Genomic DNA, 19,761 nt, shown 5'->3' with positions numbered 1-19,761 from the left:
CCTAGGTCATGAACCCAGAGTTCTGGGATCGAGCCCTGCATCAGGCTCCCTGCTGAGTGAGCAGGGAATCTTCTTCTCCCTCTGCCTTCCACCCTGTCTGCTTGTGCTCTCTCTCTCTCTGTCAAATAAATAAATAAAATCTTAAAAAAAAATAAAAATAAAGGTACCCATTTACTGCCTCCTCATGCCACTCAAGTTTACTTCTCTGAGGGAAGAAAGTGAATATCAAAGACCATTATTTCCCTTAACTTGTTAAGAACCTCAAATTAGGAAACTGCCTCACAATTTCATTTTGTCAAAGGAAAGACAGACAACTGGTCAGCTTCCAGTGGAACAGATCATTTTGGGTCAAAATCTAGGGCTTGTAAAGAATATAGATTTAGAGAGTAGTTCTGCTCTTTTGGCAATACATTTGGCAATTCTTTCAGCAAGAGTACACACATCTTGCTACACTCCTTTGGGAAATAGCTATTTATGGCCCCCTTTCTAAATTTTTTGCTACAGAATATGGTGAAAGTTAGTTTGGGGCTTATGTGTGGCTATAATGTGTGGTTTATGTGTACTTCTGGAAGATAAAATAGAAGCATGATCGTAAGAAATACTTAAGAACCAGAAGAAACTAAGAGCAGTGTGGACCTTCCAAAGAAAGAAACTTTTTCAGCTTAAAATACTGACATTACACTCAGTATTGACTTCATCTATTTTTCTGGAATATGCAATAAATTCTCAGGTCTCTCCAAATTTCTTCTTAGCCTGTTTTTCAGTAACAAAGTAGTACAATATGAAGTGGAGAATGTACAATGAGTGTGTAAGGACCTTCAGTCTATATGGAACCTAGGCTCTTGGAGAGAGACAAGAAAAGATGAGTGAACTATAGCAGAGCCTTTTATTTTTATTTTTTTAATTTTTTAAAGATTTTATTTGTTTGCCAGAGAGAGAGAGAGAACACACAAGCAGGCAGAGAGGCAGGCAAAGGCAGTGAGAGAAGCAGGCTCCCTGCCGAGCAAGGAGCCCGATGCGGGACTCGATCCCAGGACCCTGGGATCACGACCTGAGCCGAAGGCAGTGGCTTAACCAACTGAGCCACCCAGGTGTCCCTAGCAGAGCCTTTTAAATGGGCATGCAGAAAATGATATATCTATCAAAGGGAATATTTCCCCCATGGTGTTCAGTGTTCCCACACAGCCAGATAGTGTTTAGGAATAAGGCCACAATGAGGTAGGGATAGGAGTAGTGCAAAAAAAGAGGGAAATTTAGGGAAATGACAATGTGGTAGAGCAGAATCCGTTATGCAAGAATTTGGTGGGCATTTGTCTCTATCCAAACAGACAATCTCTACCTTTTAATTGTGTTGTTTAGGCCATTTATATTTAATGTGATTATTGATGTATTTTGGCTTAAATCTACCATCTTGATGTTTATTTTCAATTTCTCCCATCTGATCTTTGTTCACTTTTGGCATTCTACTTTAAAATATATGTAAAAAGAAAAATTTTAAGTATGATTGAGTAGCCAAAGGCACAGATTCTAGAATGAGACCTGCCTGGATTCAAATCTCTGTTCTCCTGTGTAGTGTTAACTGAGTTATGAAACAACTCCCTATCTCAGTACTTACACATGTCAAATGAGGAAATGGTAATTCATAGCTGAGGGGTTGTCCTCAGGATCCAATGAGCTGGTAGTACAAGCAAAGAGCACAGCATGGTGTCTGGTTCATGACAACGTACATTACTTCAGCTGCTGCTGTTGTACTCATTGCTATTGATATTATATAAACACAAATTTAATCTATAAGTATGAAAAACAGAGAAATAAAGTTCTTATTGTAAGGCACTGAATTTTGGTAGGAGTTTATAGGGAGTAAAAATATATTGTATTTTGAATTAACTATTAAAGAGATTTGTTGGATTATAATCATCTTTCTTGGTCTTTAGGAAAGTATCTCCAAAGTCAAGCTCACTAATAAGCTACACATCTGACTTGCTATAAGTGGCTTAGATGCACTTTCCTGTCACACTTGTTTTTTCCCTCCAATCTGGATGGTTTTCTCTTGGGTTTGGCACTATCACCATTACTTCTCCTTACACTCTTGTAAATAGCATCCAAAGTAGTCGTCCTGCTTCCATTCTTTTCCTCCTTCAACTTATCTTCTGCACAGGTATCTGAGGAGATTTTCTAAAGCACACTCTGATACTAACATTCCCTTCCTCCATATTCCTCCATGGCTCCCCATTGCTTCAGCATCAACTCTAAATTTCTTGGTGTGACATTCAAGGCTATCTCTGTTATGGTCTTAATCTTCCTTTCTAGCTGTATCTTCCACTGATCTCTCTTCCTCATTCTTTGCTTCAGAATATCCAAACTGTTCTCTGCTCTCCAAGCATACCAAGTATGTCCTTCCTCTCCTCTGTGACATTGCTCACATAGTGCCCTGTGCCCCATCTAGCCTTCTTCCTGTTCACTTTCAGTCCTCTCCATTCTTCTTCTTTTTTTTTTTTTTAAAGAACGTGAGTTGGGGGGATGAGGGCCTGGGGGTAAGGGGAGAGGGACAGAGGAAGAGGGAGAGAGAGAATCTTAAGCATGCTCCATGCCCAGCACAGCCCGATGCAAAGCTCAATCTCACGACCCTGAGATCATGACCTGAGCCAAAATCAAGAGTTGGATTTGGATGCTTAACTGACTGAGCCACTCATGCTCCCTGGTCCTCTCCATTCTTGATTCCCCATGGTTCCCTCTTCTGTGCCCCTTGACTCTTCTTTTAGTACTTATCACATCCTGCCTTACATTGTATTTTCATTCATCTACTAGATTTTAAACTCCCTGGGATTGTATCTTTTCATTTCTCTATTCTCTCCTCACAGCCTAGCCTACATCTTCTAACTGAATTCTTGAGCATCCAAAGCCATGATGAAATATAATGGAAGCAAGAATGTAATGAAGCTCTTGAATGAGGCAGAGAAAAGTTTTAAACGTGTTTCTAATAATCCTGGAATAAAATAAATGTCTTTTAGTCACCCCCAAATAGGATAACATACCACTAGAGCAGGTTAAAATGATCCAACTTGTTTTATTTTGTTGCTGTTGTTTTGAGTGGGGGAAAGAAAAAGGTTTAGGCAGGAAAACGCATTGTGTAGAAAGTAGCAAAGATGGATCAAAGAGCAAAAGCTCTCCAGTTATATTTTCAAGCTTATCAGCTGCAGAAATAAGAGTATATTCTGTAAGAAACATTTCAGCAAGTTATACTTTTGTGTTTAATTTTTTGCCTTGAATTACCCATTATTTCAACCTATATTTCTATGAAAGACTGAGCGAGAATATTGTGATCTTTCAGTATAAAAAAAAAACCCCACTAACATTCAACAAGTTAGCCTTGTAACTTGCAATGACTACTAATAACTTCACTGTTGTATGGAGTGGTCTGGTGGGGTGGGGGATGGAGGGAGGTGGGGAATAAATCTAAAGCTCCTGTCAGGCCAGCTCTGTTCAGGGCAGGCAAGCAAAGAAGTATACAGATGTGGGGCTTGTACAAAGGCTGTCTTCAGCCTCTTAGTCAGAGAGTCTCAGAAGTAGTCCTTAATTTGTCCATCTGAGCCTGACTCATCTTCACATAGAAGAGGAAAGCACAATATACCCAGGAAGTACATAGTAAGAATCACTTTGCAACTAATCCAAGCACTGAAATTATTTAATTAGACCTGATAGGCATATAGACAGACTTGGTCTGATTTTACTGTTTAAAAATGTATTCTTTAGACATTTGTCCTTATATTCATTATTCATCTATTTGCTCAGCAATTATTAATACTTGCTAAGTGCCAGGAACTGTCCTGTTCTCAGACTTCTTATACTGTTTTAAAAGATCAGTTTTGGGTTGGTTGTTTTAATTTCCAGTTTGCACAGATACTTTTGTGAATACAATAAAAAAGAATTATAGTTCACCCTTCAACAACACAGGGGTTAGGAGTGCTGACCACTACACAGTCAAAAATCCATGTCTAACTTTTGGTGCATCAAAAATTTAACTACTCATAACATACTGTTGACCTGAAACCTTACTGATAACATAAGTAGTTGATTAACACTATAATGTGTGTTATATGTATTACATACTGTACTCTTATAGTAATACATTTTTCTTAATTTTTTTCAGTATTTCTAAACTGTGCAGTTCATCTAAGAGCTTTTCCAAATTGTTGCAAATCTGAAAACAATTTCCAATTATCTTTTGGGGAAAAGCCATGTATAAGTGAACCCACACAATTCAAACCTGTGTTTTTCAAAGGTTACCTACTAGTTACATAATCGCATACTTAGATTTTGTATCGATATCAAAATGATCTAAACTTTTCTAAATTTCTTACTCTAAATTATTCTAAATTTCTTTACTAATTGTTGGGACAAGTAGCAAGAGTTAGCCCACTCACCACATACTGAACTAACACTGTTGTAGGCATGTATGATAAATCAGGGAATAACAGTAAAAAATTCCTGTCCTCACAGTGCTACGTTCCAGCAGAGGGAGATGAAAATAAATAGTAAGCATAGTACAAAAGTCAGTGGTATGGGATGTTAGAAGGGTCAAGTGTTATGAGGGAGAAAATACTGCGAGGGAGACTTTCGGAGTAGCCAAAGTATGGAAGAGGGGGTTGGGGATGGTTGCACTTTTAAATGGGGTGGATAAGGTTGGTTTCACTGAGGAGGCTTGAAAGTGGTGAGCAAATTAGCCATGCAGTATTTGGGAGAAGAGCATTCCAGGCAAAGGGAATACCATGGCAAAGGCCCTAAGGGAAGAGCCTGCATGAAACAGGGGAGGGGTAGAAAGAAGCCCTGTGGTGGGAGCTGGGAGAGCCAGAGGAATGGTAGAAGGTGAGGAGCCAGATGATACAGGTGAGGAGCCACATCAGCACCTATTCTTCTTCTTCTTCCTTCTTCTTCCTCCTCCTCCCCTGGGGGTGCACTGCCTGAAGGAAATCAAGGGCAGAAGGCTGGGCACCAGACATGGGGGCTGAGACCCACCTCTCAATTCATTTCTTCGATCTGACTTCCAAGGGATCTTATTCTAGTCCTCGCATACACTCCCACCAGCCATGCTGTTCATTTTGAGCTATCTTTGGTCAGGGGAGGGGATCAACGGCTGTGTCTAAACAAAACTATCTTCTGAAAGAAGGAAGGAGAGGTCAACTCCATCAAGGTTTTTGTTTTTAATCCATTTCTTCCCCCTAGAAGTTGACCTATCATCCTCAGAGTCCGGCCCTCCTGACTCTCCATCAACCAGCTTCTGGCCTTTCTATCTCCCAGCCCTTGTCTTTGTTTCTCATCTTTCAACCTACTCCTCCAGCTCAGGGTTATTGCCAGTGGCCACACTGGTGGGCTAGGGTCACTCTTCAGCTGCTTATCTCATCTTTTCCCTACATTTGACTCGGGGAGTAGGGCCAAAATAGCTGTGGTGGGGGGAAGAAACATGGAGTTGGTGAGCCCAGCATGTGTGTTGGTTTGAGGGGGGAGGGATGTGAGCAAGTGCAAACCTGGCGAGGCTAAAGGCAAAGAGGCCATCCTGGAGTCCAGCTGAAAGCAAGATGAGGGATTTGGTCTACCCATCTGTCCACCAGACAGCCCCCACCACCAGAAGCTGGCATTGGGATGGTGGGAAGGTCACGAGTGGGGTCTCTGAAGTTCCTCTCTCAAACTGGCTGGGCTGAGGTCAACCTCCCCAGCAGGGGCCAGGGGAGGGCTCTTAAAAAAAAAAAAAAATCCCCCTCCTCCTCCTCCCCCTCCTCCTCCCTCTCCTTCTCTTCCCCTCTTCCTTCTCTTCCTCCTCCTTCTTCTTCTACTTCTACTTCTTCTGCTTCTGCTTCTACTTCTTCTAACTTTTATTTATTAAATAATCTCTACCCCCAATATGGGGCTTAAACTCACAACCCCGAGATCAAGAGTTCCATGCTCAGGGCACCTGGGTGACTCAGTCATTGAGTGTCTGACTCTTGATCTCATCTCAGGTCTTGATCTCAGGGTCTTGAGTTCAAGCCCCATATTGGGCTCTGTGCTAGGCATGGGGCCTGCTTAAAAGAAATAAAAAATAAAAAAAAAAATAAAAAGAGTCGTAAGCTCTACCAACCGAGGCAGTCTGGTGCCCCAGGTCAGTACTTCTTAATGACTTAACAGGCACCCCAGGGATCTAGTCCAAATGAAGATTCTGATTCAGTAGGTCTGGGTGGCTCCAAAGATCCTGCAACACTTACAAGCTTCCAGGTGGTTGCCAGTATTGTTGCTCTGAGGCCCACAACAGTGAGGGTATAAACTCAGTGAAATGCAGAGTGCCAAGCATTTTCAGCCCAGGAGTGACTTGACCTGAGTTGTGTTTTAAAATGATTACTCTAGCCCCTTGGTTAAGGATAGACCACAGACCTCATCAGTAAATGAGATATTCTGGGTAAGTTTCATTTTCCAGACAGCTGAAACTTTCTAAAACCTATCACTCCCTTTCATTCTAAGTATAATGAATATAATTCTGTAGTGTCTCAGAACATGATCATTAACAACAGTTATCACATGGGGCCATAATGCAGAGGGAGTCCTAGAGACCACTGTGAAATGGGACCACCTACCCTTTCCTGTGATACCTCACCTAAGTGAGGTAGTTCTGCATAGAACTGAAAGGTTTTCCTCGATGTGGGATTTTCAGTGCGAACACCGGGACAGCTCCAGGCAAATAGAGACGAGTTGGTCAGCCTGTTACAATACTAGAAGTTGAACTTGATTTGGGGAGGAACTATTTTTTTTTTTTTTAATTAGATCACTCTTCCAGGCAAGAAAAAGCCTTAGATCCATGGGACAGAATTGCCTCGAACTGCCTGCCTATGTTTGGAAGGGGTTACAAGCAGCTTACCAAACAGCAAGCACTGTGACCATAAAGGGTTCAGATGTCACCCATTTGACCAAAAGAGCATGTTCCTGCAGTGGAGTCTCAAAGGCAACATAATCCCTATTGGGAAAGCACATGGAAACCAAACCCTATGTAGAGGGATGGCTGCTGGCCTCTGTGGCCTGCATCCAATGCCATTATGGAATGTCACACATGAGACTTCGAGGCCTCTCTTATGCCCTCACGTATGGGTAGTCTTTAGTACTCTGAATTTTTCTTCCTTTGGCTTCCATTGGCCTGAGACATCTTTTCTTCTTGCCCAGATGCCACAGAATTTACCGTAAACCCTCATCAGTGAAACTGGTAAATCCTGTCTCAGGACTTTTCCCAGTGAGATAGTAAAGGAATTAGAGGCATAGAATTCTTACTCTGTTAGCATGGGAAGTGGAAAAAATCACCTCCTTGTTAAAGGATCTTTTTTGATGAGTGGTGCTTAAACTTCAATGTGCATCAGAATCATTGGGCCTACTCCATAATCTCTGGTTCCGGATGGCAGAGGGATTTGTGTTTTTATCAGGTTCCTAGGAGACATCATAGCGCTGGTCTGGGGACTACCGTTTGAGAACCACTGCTCTAGATAACCCCTATCTCTGCAATACTACATTGAGTGAGAAAAAGTGAACCGTATATGTATGATTTTCTATTTGTTCAACAAACACTTATTGAGCACTCACTGTATATCAGTCACGGGCCCAGAAGTGAAATAAGATATTTAGAGAGTGTAATGTATTTCTAATATCTTGGTCTTTGCAGCTGTTATTTTCCAAAGCAGGTTTGGGAATACACAAGTGTCCTTATTTATCTCAAGTGGTCTCATTAAATTCTCAGGAAGTTGTCAAGAACAAAGTTACATTTACTTGTAACTTTGCTGTAGAGGAGGAGGAGGGGAGTGTTCCAGATTTTTATAAAGTGTCTCAATTTCTAAAATTACTAGGAATTATTGTTTTTAAAGGATATTTCTGTTTTGTAAACTCCGCCAGGCTTTGCCAGCCTCCCTTAAGGCAAAATTGCTCTAAACCCCACCAGATCTGAATATTTGCACAGATCTCTAATATGTATGTCATCACCAGAATGTTTGTGTTCTGGTTTTTTGCAAAAGAATTGAGGCAAGGCCAGCATAAGGATTGCAGGGTTTGAGGCTTGTGGGCATGAGGGTAAAGGATGGAAGGAGAAAGAAGAGAGGAGATTATAGCTCTCCTAATCCCAAACTTCATTTCTAATTTAGCCTGATTTATGTTAATCATATACCTTTCTTCTTTTGCTTAAAAGACTTTTATTTTTTTCCCCAGATCTGGATTTGGGGTTGTTTTGTTTTTGTTTGGCTTTATTTTGTAATTTTGGAGAATGCGATTGGAGTGCTGGCTGGCTGTTTACCATGAGGCTTCTGTCCCAAACTGCGACTTTTAGGAGGAATTTGTAGGTTGACTACCAAGAAGAGAACATTCATTTTGGCACACTATTTTCCCCCTGGAATGTGGGGATCTGGATGATAAGAAGAAGGGACGCAGTCTACAGAGGTCAGCATCACCACCAGCTGAGGCAGCAAGATCCCAGCCTTGCCTGAGGAGTCGAAGCTGGAGGGGAGGTGACCACAGTCCAGGAGGTCACTGGTCAGCCACCATTCCCAAGGCCGCATGGCTCAGGGAAGGCCTTGTGACAGTCTGTTCTCATTTCTGCAACTCATTAAAGCACGTTATGAAGTTGCATAGTTTGGGGCCATTATTTCTGCTTAGATTGTGACTGCAAACGTATCTGAGGCAAGTTCAGCAGGAACTTTTCCGGTGCTTTCCTGAGCATGTCAGGTCAGGATGCACTTTCTGCGGATGCCAAGTGAAGTTCTGGCGTTGACCCAGGACATCAGGAGCGCAGCTGCCAGACAATGCGAGGCGGGGTGTGTGAGGTGAGTTAGGGTACTTCGCTTCCAGAATGGGAGGCTGATGGCATGGCCATAAAATGTGCTGATAGGAATTTTATTTTTAAATTCTTTTCTTACTTGATATATTTGAAACAGCACATACTCTCTAGACTACCCTGTTAACCTTGGCTGCCTAGTTTGTTTTATTTTAAAGGATTCTTTTCAACTTGAAAATTAAACATACAGTTGTATAGTGGTAGGAATGAGGAGTGGAGAGGTTTTTCTTTTTACTTTTGCTTGTTTTCTAAGATTAGGAGTAATACATTTTTTTTTTAATTAATGACTTTTTTCCCTAGTAGTTTGGGATTTTCAGAAAATTGAACAAAGTGCAGAATTCTCATATTAACCCTTATGTCTTCCCCTCCCTCAAGTTTTCCCTTGTAACATCTGGCATTATTGTGGCTCAGTTGTTATAATGATGAGCCAATATTGATATGTTATTTACTAAAGTCAAGAATTCACAGTAGGGCTTACTCTGTGTTGTACACTCTGGGTTTTGACAAATGGGTTTTGACATATATCCACCACTGTGGGATCATACAGAGTAGTTTCACTTGCCGAAAAATCCCTTATGGCTCCACCTCTTTATCCCTCCATCCCTCCCCCTAAGCTCGGGGCAACATCTATTTCAGGAGTAAGGGTGGGGGTTGTTTTTTGCTTGTTTGATTTTGTTCTTTTATTGTTTACAAATTTCCCCTTTTCCAGAATGGAAATATACTTGGAATTATATACATAGCTTCTTCAAATTGCCTTCTTTCAGTTACCAATATGCATTTTAGCTCTTCTGTGTCTTTGCACAGCTTGATAGTCCATTTCTTTTTATTGCTGAAAGTACTCTGTTGTGTGGCTGTTTATCCATTGTGTGGATTGTTTATCCATTCACCTCTTAAAGACATTTTGGTTGCTTCCAAGTTTTAGCAATTATGAGTAAAGCTGCTGTAAACATTTTTGTTCAGGTTTTTGTGTGAATATACATTTTCAACTCTTTGGGGTAAATACCAAAGAGTGTGATTGCTAGATTATATGGTAAGGGTATGTTTAACTTTGTAAGAAGCTGCCAAACTGTCTTCCAAAATAGCTGTACTATTTTGCATTCCCACCAGCAGCAGATAAGAGTTCCTTTTGCTCCAAATCCTCGCCAGCATTTGGTGTTGTTAGTGTTTTGGATTTTGGCCATTTTAGTAGGTGTGTAGTAGTATCTCATTGTTGTTTTAATTTCTATTTCCCTGATGACATATGACTTGAAGCAACTTTTCATACGCTTATTTGCCACTTGTTTGTCTTCTTTGGCGAAGTATGTGTTTAGATCTTTTCCCCATTTTTAAATTGTTGTTTATTTTCTTATTGTTAAGTTTTAAGAGTTCTCTGTATGTTTTGGATTCCAGTCCTTTGCCAGATATGTTTTACAAATGTTTCTCTCAGTCTGTGGCTTGTCTTTTCATTTTTTAAGTAGTGTCTTTAGTAGAGCAGAAAGTAATTTTTTATATGTTATAGCCAGGAAAAAAAAAATGTTTTCAAATCAACCTGACTCCCATCTTGGCTTAGCACCCATTCCCCATCCAAGAAAGTATTAGTAGTCTGAAAGGAACAAGATAATCTGACATTTAGATGTTAAACATATGAGAACCTGACACAAATGTGTTTCCCAAATTAAATATAATCTATTTTAAGTGCTATAGGGAGGCAAGACAGACACATTCCAAAAGTTAATAAGAAAAAAAATATGCCTATATGCAGAACCATGCTAAGATTTTTTTCCAGTTTTCATTTTTCTTTGAGTTTCCTGTTTCCTTGCTACTTGTACTAATTAACTCACTAGAATTCCTAAAATGACCAAGAAAACTCCAATTGTCAGCTTCCAGTAAAAACTGTAATTAGCAGAGGAAAAATTATTGGCTTAAATCAGAGCGGGCTGGAAGAGTGAAATGAATCCTTATTACTCATTCATTTAGATATTCAGCAGATATTCGTTGAGCACCTACTAAGTGGCAGACACTACGTTGGATGCTGGTGGTGTACAAGGCAGCAAGATCTAGGATTGTCCTTGTGAAGTTTACATTCCAAGAGGGAAATGGACAAGTAACTCCAAAATCAAGTCTCCTTTGAGGTGTCAATAAGAGTGAGCACTGATCTGAGCTCCAACAAGGGTACCACATCTCAGAGAGTGGAGAAGGGCCAGGTAGGCTTAAACCAAAGCCAAGAACTGAAAGGTGGGGGGTCAAGAATCTGCCAGGCAAAGAGGGGAGAAATGTGTCTCCAGTCCTCTAACTGTTCCCTTTCCACACCTGGAAAAGCTCACATGGGAGAGATAGGAGATTTTGATTGTTCTTATTTTTTATAAATTTTTTTAAATTCTGAAATGTAACATGCCTAAAGAAAAAAAAATTTTAAACAGAGATAGGCAGTGTAAGGAAATATTATAAAGGAAGTGCACACATAACTACAACTGAGATTGCAAAAGAACTTACCACACCTCAGAAATGTCCTGCACACCCTTTCCTGATTTGACTCTCTTTTTCTTCCTAAGTATGCATCCTAAATATCATAGATCTATTTTGCCTGTTTTTAAACTGCATAACTAGAATCACACAGCATATATTCTTTGGTTTCTAGCTTTTTCTTCTTTTTTTCCCTTGGATTACATTTTTTAAAATATTTTATTTAGTTAGTTGACACAGAGAGAGAGAGATCACAAGTAGTCAGAGAGACAGGCAGAGAGGGAGAGGGGAAGCAGACTCCCTGCTGAGCAGAGAGCCTGATGCTGGGCTTGATCTCAGGACCCTGAGACCATGACCTGAGCCAAAGGCAGAGGCTTAACCCACTGAGCCACCCAGGGCACCCCTTAACATTACATTTTTTAAGATTAACTTGTTTATTTTTATTGCTACAGAGTATCCTACTTTATGAATACAGTTTTCTGTCACTGGGCATCTGAGTTGCTCCCAGTTTAGACCTCTTACAAAAAAAAAAAAAAAAGATGCCCACGGATGACGGTCCCACACCCTCAGTAGTATGGCACAGCAAGGAGACTTAAATAGACATCTCAGCCCTGCCACTCTAACAGCTTTGTGACTTTGGGCAAGTTACTTAACCTCTCTGTGCCTCTTTCTTCTCATCAATAAAATGGGAATAATAAAAATACCTATAACCTGGGATATGCATGTAAAGTACTTCCCACATTACTTGGCATATAGTAAGCATTCAACAGAAGTTTGCTCCTGCGTGGGGTTCTGTTTCTTATTCATGGGAATGGTTCATTTTCCTTTGGGTAAGTTCTCTACCAAGTTTATATGGCCTCACTTATCTGGATCTGGAATTATAGAAGGCTTTGAGATAATTCTCCTCAACCCTCTTATTCTACAGATGAGGAAACGGAGTCCCAGGGGGTCAACACAGAGCTGGGTTCTAGGGAGAAATCAAGGAAATCGTCCCTCTGGACCACTCTCATGGCCCAGACTGCTCTTGATGGTTCCTTGGACAGCCACTTTAGCTTCTTACATGTATTTTCCTCTTTGTTCTACAAAGGAAGGGGAAAACAGAAATCCCAAAGGGTTGAACAATTAGCTCTATGGGCAGCAGTAGACTGTGAAGTCAGTTACGTTATGCCCAAGCTATTTGATTGTGTGTTGGCCAGAGTTTACGATTTGATGGGCTCCACCCTGGTTAGGTTCAGAGGCAAGCAGGCAAAATAAGAGACATAAAACTATGCCTAAGGGATTACTGACATTAGGTATAGGTGTTCTGTTTAGCTTAGACTACTGTCAGATTTGCATTAAAATTACTTGTTATTTTTTTTAAAGGAATATATTTCTTTTTGTACTGTAAAGATGAAGTTGGGGTAATGACAGGAAGGAGCAATTCAAGGTAAACAACTGACATTAAATGAGTCCACAATTTACTTCCAAGCAAGAACAATTCACAGTGACTTTCTCTTCCCCTGCTTCAAGTCTGCATTCTTTCCTAAACCAGACTTTTCTGAGCAGTGCCCACCGCCAGCCCCAAAACTTTCCAGTCCCGTATTTTGCCTACTTTTCCAGGACTTCGCTGGTATTTAAGCCTTTGCTTAGCCTGAACTTCCTTGGTCTCTGTTCCACATTCCTAAGAATGTGAGTACGTGTGTTGTGTGTGTGTGTGTGTGTGTGTGTGTGTGTGTGTGTGTGTTTATATGTGTGTGATACTCTGGCAGCTTTGAGGGAACTCCAGGTCAGGACTTGTCCTTCAAAAATAAGACTCTGGGGAACCTGGGTGGCTCAGTGGGTTAAGCGTGGGGGTTAAGCATCTGCCTTTGGCTCAGGTTATGATCCCAGAGTCCTAGGATGGAGCCCCATGTCAGGATCCTTGCTCAGCGGGGGGCCTACTTCTCCTTCTCCCTCTGACTGCTGCCCCCTCCGTTTGTGCTCTCTCTCTCTCTCTCTCTCTCTCTCAAATAAATAAAAATCTAAAATAACAACAACAACAAAACCACAACAACAAAAATAAGACTCCAGATTATCAGTTTAATGCATGAGAATAGAGCCTGCACAAGGTAAGCACTTAGTAAACATTTAGCTGCTGCTGCAATTTCTTACCCCTCAAGTGAGAATCACTTCTGAAAGGAGCAGTTTCCAAGTTAACAGTTCCTCCTTTCCTTTCAAATTGTCAAGATTTGTGGAGTATGCTAAGATTTTTATAAACTGCTCTTGGTTTTTCCTCGATGTCACCACAAGTCTCAAGAGTTTATCACCATGAAACTTTACTGTATTTAAGAACAGTGGGACTAATTTGTTGGTATTTTCTGGGTCTGGCAATTTGTGTAATGGGAGGAGTTCTGTTTCATTAATCCACCTAAATAGTATAAGGACAATACCCCTCCCACCAACTCTGATCTCCATTTCCTTTCTTCACTCTCCAAAAGGGTCTGTTCAGCTGCTTAGCAGTGAGCAATTACAACAGCCAGTCTACCTAGACATTAGGCTGGCTTTGTCTGACATATACATGAAGACTCAGTGTTCCCAAAGGGACCCTTCCTTTTTAAAGGAAGAAATTAATGATATCCCTTTTCATTAAATCGGTGCCAGGTATTTTTCTCTAAGCAGCCTATTTAAAAGAACAAATTCAAACAGGACCAAGAAACAAATGCAAGAGATCCACAAAGCTCTTAAGGGATGAGTTTACATACTATCCTAATTTCAAAGGAGAAGTTTTAATGCCTGGACACAATGGCGGAGTGCTCCCAGTGGGCACACGCCAACTTTAAATGTCAAACTCTGCATTTGTGTGGAAATCAGATAAGTGCCAAGAGCTCTAGGTTTGTTTCTGTCCTTAACTGATTTGTCCTCCAAAGGACAGTTCATATGCTAACTCATTACACAAGGTCCTGAATGTTTGGGGTGTGGGTGGGGGATGGAACATCCAAGGATTCACTCCAAATCTCCAAGGATCAAATTACAAAGTGTCCATTCCATTTCTCCTTTACTGCCCTATTTACCCATGCTCAGAGCAGTTCAGCTCACAGCATCACGCTTGTACTCTGTCTTCTGATTTTCAACTTGGGTTGCCGCCTGGAGCCCAGAGCTCTTCTCATCTGTGGTAGGCTGGTCATTCCTTGCTCTAGACTGCATCCTCTTAATCAGTCCACTAATGGAACCCACACTTCATGTAGCGATTTCTATTTCTTCTTCACCGGAAAAAAGTACATCCCTGGTCTCTCCCCTTAGGGAGTTAGAATAGGTGCTCCCTTTAACCTACCACTCTGAGCAAATCAACCCAAATGAGCATAGGGGACGCCTGTAAATAGCTGCTGAGAGATTAGAAGATGGAACACACACTGTGTAAAGGCTTTGTTTACATTATCTGTAGCCAGCAAATTATAAACATTGACCTCAGAGTGATTTTCTCTTCAGCTCTTCTGACAAATGGTCAACCAGGATGATTTCATACACTCTTTTGCAGACCTTTTTCATCATGAGACTCTTGGAGAAGCCAATGGAATCCATGTACTCTGAACCTAGAAATATGTTGCATATAATTTCAAGGACTCTTTGAATACCTTCATGTTCCTATCAGTGTCTTCATCCCAGGTTAAGAATCTCTATTCTAGTGATAGGAATTGGCTAATTTTGAAGACTATCAATTTCATGATTAGAAAGCTTAATAGAAGGGCTTCTTTTTTATTCCCAAACTGAACAACAGCAAGGATACTTCTTTTAATATATGGTAGTACTTCAAATATTTGTAGACTGCTATAGCTTTCTGTTAGACTTCTCTTTGAGTTCTTTGGCTCTGCAATTCATCAAATGACCCTTAAAACCTATGACTTCATTCAGTAAAGTTTTATGCCAGAATCTAAGGCCTTAGGACTAGACTAGAAGATGCATTTGCATCTAAAAAGGATGGAGCTGTGGCTTCTCAGAAATGCCAAGGCAGGTTACTATATAGTCTTTTTCTTCTTCATTAGCAAAGGGGAAAAAATGAGCTTGAGAAGAGAGATGACTTTCAGCAAAGGACGCATTCAACACAAAACACCACAGAGAGGGGACCTGGGGAATAAGAGAGTATTTTCTTTCTTTACTCATTCTGTTGACCTTCCCTCTGATTTCTTGCTAGGACTCTCTAGTGGTCAGATCATTGGGAAGCCAGACTAGTCCATACAGGTCAGCTTCTGGGGCAGAGAAGATGATAGAAAAGGATGGAGAATGGATCTGTAAGGAAGGAATGCTACATCACTTAAACAGACCCAATATAAGGGTATCTGGATGGTTCAGTCAGTTAAGCGTTAACTCGTGATTTGGGCTCGGGTCATGATCTCAGGGTCGTGAGATCCGGCCCTGCCTCGGGCTCCACGTGCTGGACATGGAGCCTACTTAGGATTCTCTCTCTCTCTCTCTCTCTCTCCCATCTGCTCCTCCGCATCCCCCCTCAAAAAAATAACAAATAAAAAAAGGACACAATGTAACTTCAATTCCCAATATAAAATTCACAGCAACTCACATAGAAATGAAAACTACTTATCTAGAAGATTTTTTTTAAACAGTGCATCGGTTAAGAATCGTTCCCTGCTTTAATAAACAGACACTGAAATACAGTGACTTTGATAGACAAATGTTTACTTTATGTCACTAGAAATCCAGGGAGGGTACAGTTTCTGGCATTGGTTCAGGAAATCAAGAATGTCAGGCAAAGCCAAGCCTCTGCAACTCTCCTGGCTTTCTTTCATGATCCTAAGAAGAATGCTGGAGATCCAGCCATCATGGCTACTTTCTTTGCAGGAGAGCAAAAAGGATTTTCCTGGAAGTCCTACCTAATGACTTCTTTTTACATCTCATGGGCCTCCTTTATCTACAGAAGAAGCTGGAAAACATAGTTGGTCACATTGTGCCCCATATGATATAAGGGTTCTGTTGGAAAAGAAACAAGAAAGAATGGAAGTTGAACAGACAACTAGTAGTATCTATCCTAGGTAGAATTTAATCATATATTAAATTCTACACATATGCCCAGGACATTGTTTCATGCTTGTTTCTGAACTTGGGAATTCTCAAGTCTTATGAATCAGATATTCCCTCCTGAATGATGAGATTTAGCCTCAGCTGTTTCATGGAATATCAAGGCCTGCAGGCAAGAAAAAGGCCACTTACAAGAGTTGGCTATCAAATTCCAAGGCACATATTCAAGTGTCTTGTGGAGAAAGTTTGTGCAGATGAAATGAACCTCTTTCTTATAGAGTCTAAAAGTGAGAGAAATGGAAAAGACACATTTTGTTAGCATGCTGGTGGAAGTATAAAAGAACAGTTTTTGTGCAAAAATATTTTGCAGTGTGTATTAAGAATGCTTAAAAAATTGTTCAAATACTTTATGCCAATAATTCACTCAGAATTTGCCCTTTTAAAACGTCCAGAAAAAGTTAGGAGAACAATTGAGTAAATTTTTTTTAAATTTTTTTTTAAATTTATTCATTTGTTAGAGAGAGAGAGCAAGCAAGCACAGGCAGACAGAGTGGTGGGCAGAGGCAGAGGGAGAAGCAGGCTCCCCACCAAGCAAGGAGCCCGATGTGGGACTCGATCCCAGGACGCTGGGATCATGACCTGAGCCGAAGGCAGCCGCTTAACCAACTGAGCCACCCAGGCGTCCCACAATTGAGTAAATTTGATACAATTCTATTGTGAAATAATACATGATAATTAAAAACTACATTTACAAAGCATGTAAGATAGTAAACATGAATTGATTTTATGGTCATAATATAAAATAAGGTTCTGCTGTGGTTTTGCCTGAATATTCCAATCCTCTACATCTCCCTTTCTTTTAATATCCAACTGGAATGGCTGTAGCTGCCATCCTAGTAGGACTTAAACATCCCACTCCATTGCTGTCTGTCACCACCTCGAACTTCAGAAAAAAAAAAAACAAATACTCCTTTCTTTTAAGATTTTATTTTTGGCGTGCCTAGCTCAGTTGGTTAAGCATCTTCCTTTGGCTCAGGTCATGATCCCAGGGTCTTGGGATCAAGCCCCTCATCGGGCTCCCTGCTCAGTGGGGAGCCTCCTTCTCCCTCTGCGCCCGCTCCTGCACACATGCTCTCTGTCTCCCTCTATCTCTCTCTCAAATAAATAAATAAAATCTTTAAAAAAAATTTTTTTTAAAGATGTAATTTTTAAGTAATCTCTATACCCAATGTGGGGCTTGAACTCATAACCCTAAGATCAAGAATCACCTGTGCCAACCAGCTGCCCCCAAACACCCCTTTAGAGAGAAATTGACAAACAACTTAAAAGGCAATTCATAAAAGGAGAAAATGTAAATGACTCATGACTATATGCAAAATTTTTGACCTCAAAATTTAATATGAGAAATGAAAATTTATTTTTTGCCTTTCAAACAGGTTAGACTAGAAGAAAAGGATGATGCATAGGCTGTCAGTAATACAAGGAAACAAGCATTCATAACGTTGTTTGTGTCAGGGCCAACAATCTCTTCAGAGGGCAGTTTGCTCATGTATCTCTTGATCCAGCAAAACCTGCTCTATAATCTTATCATCTCTTCATGATTGACTAAGAATATTGGAAGCTGTGCATTCTATTCTGTGACTGGTTGTATTGACATATAAACACAACTCAGTGATGTTATTTCTCAGTTGCTCAGAGAATGATGGTAGATGAAAAGAGAAACACAGATGTACTTGACATGGGACATGGTGTCTAGCACATAGAAAGCACTTAATAAATGTTAACTGAGTGACAAATTATTTCAGAAAGGAGTCTCTTTGGAGGAAATTAGTTTTGTTTCAAAAAGCATCTTGGATCTTGCACTTTCGTTGCATATTGTAAATATTTCTGGCCAATAGTTGTAACCATGGAACTAGAGCTTAGGAGATGGGGCACAGCCATCTGTCTAGAACAGTGGGAGACTTTAAGAAATGGGATTTCTTTCTTTGTGTGTGTGTGTGTGTGTTTTAATACAGTCAAATTCATTATGAAAATAAATGCAGTCTCTAAATAAGACTGGAGAAAGAGATTAGTAGTGGGCCTTGGAAAAGTCTGGAGGGGGGAAGGTAGATTGAAGCAGGTGGCTCTGTGGTTTATTTAGCTGTATCCAATGCTTTGGATGTCAGGAAACTAAACTGCGTCATCTGATTGGTAAGCATGATCATTTTAGATAAATTAGGGTGGTCTGGAGAGATGGTCTGAGGCCCTACTAAAAGGAGGGTGTAGTTTCCTTTAATGTCTTTTCTCCTCCTCCGATCAAATATTTTTCCCACAACACACCTGAAAAATCCCCAAACCTTTGTTGCAAAAGAATTTGGCTATAATAATCAGTGAGGACAACTTGGAATATTGGTCTTTATATCAGCACATTAGAATATGCTTGGATTTTAATGATGAAAATATGTTGGATTAGAAACTTGTGCAAGTTTCAGTGTTTATTTTCTTAGTAATTCCCAACAGAATGTGTTCAAATCACTTAATACAAGAAAGCATCTAAAATAGAGGTTAAGACACTTAACTGTTTCTCTTACAAAGGGAAGGATGAAATAATGTTTTTCAGTTAGAAAGACTCTGGATAGAAAATGCCATTTAGGTACATAACATGGTAACTGAGAAAAAAATGAGTTTTATTTGTTTAATCTTTTTTTTTTTTTTTTTTTTGAGAGCACACACATGTTGGGGGAGGGGGCAGGGCAGAGGGAGAGAAAGTGTCTTAAAACAGGCTCCACGCCCATCTTGGAACCAGACATGGGGCTCAATTTCCTGACTCTGAGATCATAACCCGAGCTGAAATCAAGAGTATATACTTAACTGACTGACCCCCCCAGCACCCCCAAAAATGAATTTTAAAATATGGCTAGGGCATTATTATTTTGTTGACTGTAACACCTGAGAATTTTTACCCTGTGAATTGTATAAGCAATAATGTTAAAGCTTACATTTTAGTCTCCTTTTAAATATACATTATACCTAGAATTTTGTTGCTTGAATTTTTCAAAGCTCTGCTTATCCTGTTAACTAAATATTATTATCCATCTTATGGAGGGAGTTCTAAGAGGCCAGTAAGAAAAATTCTACTTCTTTGACAACATTTTCCACTAATTTATTACCGTTATCTGCACTAAACTTACTAAAACATTGAAATCGATGGAGTTATTAGATCATGGTAGTGAAAGAAAGCTCAATTTTTTAAAAATTATGCGCCAAGTGTGAATGGGTTTGGCATTTTGAAAAGGGTCTCCTTCTCAGTAAGTAAATCTTCTCTGTATAATTCTGAAGTTCAAATGTTTCTGATTAGTGTTCTGCTGACTTATTGGTACCTCCTGGAAGGCAATAAGATTAGTAGTGTGCGTGATTTCCTCATATCTCGGCATGATTGAGTCCAGGTTTGGGAGCAGGGCAGTAACCCAGCTGAAGAACTGCAGCAGTCTATACACGAGTCAGACTCAGAGCCTTAGGAC

At 40.3% G+C, this 19,761-nt stretch overlaps 1 protein-coding gene across 1 annotated transcript in view; it reads left to right on the top strand.

Moving 5' to 3' along the window:
* Positions 1 to 19,761, top strand: part of MYO3B (myosin IIIB) — a gene marked incomplete at both ends in the record, with an annotated part of 377,682 nt that overhangs the window by 289,974 nt on the left and 67,947 nt on the right. The window lies entirely within an intron of this gene.

This window comes from Martes martes (genome assembly GCF_963455335.1).
Source record: "Martes martes genome assembly, chromosome: 3".
NCBI classification, from domain to species: Eukaryota; Metazoa; Chordata; class Mammalia; order Carnivora; family Mustelidae; genus Martes; species Martes martes.
The sequence above is the reverse complement of the archived record's forward strand: the minus strand, read 5'-3'. Positions and strand labels throughout refer to the sequence as shown.